The sequence below is a fragment of the Phyllostomus hastatus genome, unplaced genomic scaffold (assembly GCF_019186645.2).
Source record: "Phyllostomus hastatus isolate PE091 unplaced genomic scaffold, TTU_PhHast_1.1 phas_contig_1, whole genome shotgun sequence".
Taxonomy (NCBI): Eukaryota; Metazoa; Chordata; class Mammalia; order Chiroptera; family Phyllostomidae; genus Phyllostomus; species Phyllostomus hastatus.
Window position 1 is genome coordinate 32,808,746 of NW_025333498.1, and position 2,559 is coordinate 32,811,304.

A 2,559-nucleotide genomic window follows, 5' to 3' on the forward strand; every position below is an offset into this window, starting at 1 on the left:
GTCAACTAGTCAATATTTTTTGTAAATTTTCACAGTCAATTTGAATATGAATATATAAATAAAAAGTACAATGTAAAAAGTGAATATTCTGTATGTCATTATTTAATATTATTTTAATATAGATTAAAGAGTCCATATTAACAATCAATATATTCAGATCAAATTTGTGAACTTATTGATGATAAAAAATGAGCTTGTTTGATAGTCGTATTGTGAACTTTTTCTTCAATCTCATTTTATCATACTGATTTTGGCAATCAACCATTATTTTATTTTCTATCAAGTACTAAGTTAATACTGATATTCTTCAAAATGTTTCATGGGAAATAATAAGAACTCAAACCAAATAATTTAAGAAGAATTTCTTTCCTAAATTTATGTTTTGAGTCATATATTTGATTTTTCAATGGCCAGGATGTTAAACTTAATAAAAGAATCTTTATTTCCTCTAGCTATATCTTTCTATGCACATTTATAAACAAGTTTTTGGTACTGTACTTTTTACAGAGTTTCGATCCAAACTATCTGAGGGATTTTAAAAACTTTAATGAAAATTTTTATTTTAAATTTCAGAATAAAAAAATGCAACTTATATAAATCTCTTCTAAAAAAGGAAGGACTACCTGACTGCTTCCTTAGTTTCTTGAGATTAAATGTAATTTAATAAAAATTCAAAGAAAATATTATTTAAAAATAAATATAAAATATAATTTCTGATACAGACATATGGAAAAGGACTTTGTTCTTTTAAAGAATGAAAATCTTAAGCTTGGAAAAGAAATGCCCTTGTGTAACTCCAATGAAAGTTATCATTCACTAATGACGTGATTATTTGAGGGAATGGAGTTGGCTTGACAATATGTACGTGTGCAAACTGACACACACACACACACACAGATCTTGGAAAAGAAAGCAAATATAAATCTATTTTTTCAGTTTTATAAGAAAGTCAATATTTTACTTATACAGTTCATCTGGAATTTGCTCTGTTAGTATCCCTAATTGAATAGCTTTCAAGAAATCCCTTTTACTGTAATAAACATAGCCAGTTCTCTTTATCCTTTTGTGTGCATGATTAAATGTACTTGACTTCTTGGAATGACCTCTTAAAATGGTAAATATACCTTAAATTTAAAATCATAGAGTTGTTTCTTTCTTCAAAATGTTTTGAAAAACATTTGTGTGTGTGTGTGTGTGTATTTGGCCAACAATTTTGTTTTTTTTTTTTTTCATAAGGTGGTTCCAGTAGCACTTAGCTGTCTTCTTTAACTTCATTTGAAACAATTTTGTTAGACTGTACTGTGACAGCTATCATTTCAGCATGCATTTAAAAAATTTATCAAAATTGGTGAATTTTTGTGTAGCCATTTAAATATTGAAGGTGGAAGAAAATAGGCAATTTTTTGGCATATTATGATTTATTATTTTAAGAAAGGTAAAAATGCAACTGAAACACACAAAAAGAGTTATGCATTATATGGAAAAGGTACCATGACTTAATTGAATTGTCAAATTGGTTTGCAAGGTTTCACACTGGAGATTTCTCACTGGATGAGGCTCCATGGTCAGGTAGACCAGTTGAAGTTGATAGTGATCAAATTGAGACATTAATTGAGAGCAATCAATGTTGTACCATGCAGAAATAGCTGGCATACTCAAAATATCCAAATCAATAAATGTATTGGTTAAATAAAAATGTATCTTTTATTTATAGGAAAAAAACTAAACAGACTTTTTGGCCAACCATATACATGTAAGAAAAAAGTGGTGATGTTTATATAGGCAGTGTGAACCACTGGACTCTTGTGGGTCCTATCCTCCCTACTGGTGCCTCCACTTCCCTCCATTAGTTTTCGTTTAAGGGCTTCTTGTGTGAGAGTTTGAGAGGCTGTTGGTTGAAAGGCAGAGACTCCCCCATAGAGTCATAGTGTTTAGGAGATAGGTCTCTGGCGTCATGAACCAGTGATAAACACAACAGTGTTCTTGTCCCCAAGATATTTTCACATGCAGTGAAACTGATACTAAATAAAGCTGTAATGTGTGCATTACAACACAGATAATTCCTGGTAACATCATGGTGACCAGCCCCTCATGCTACCTGCATATAAGAATAAGGGCATGCCTTCTCTGGGGGAAAATATATATCAAATTATCTGACATTTTAAAATACTAAATTTATAGTGTTGCAGGTTCGATTCCCAGTCAGGGTACATGCCTGGATTGCAGGCCATGACCCCCAGCAACCACACATTGATGTTTCTCTCTCTCTCTCTCTTTCTCCCTCCCTTCTCTCTCTAAAAATAAATAAATAAAATCTTTAAAAAATAAAATAAAATACTAAATTTATGGCATAAAATCAAAATTATGAGATATAGATCTTTACAGAAAAATTTGACCCATATAATGTAGAGAAAAACTATTTAATAAAGCAGAAACTCACATGATACAAATGTTGCAATAAGCAGACAAGTAATTTGAAATAAGTATCATAAATACACTATAAAAATAAAGAAAAAAAGGAAAAATGGAAGAATTATGAAAACTTATCAGTGTTGAAAT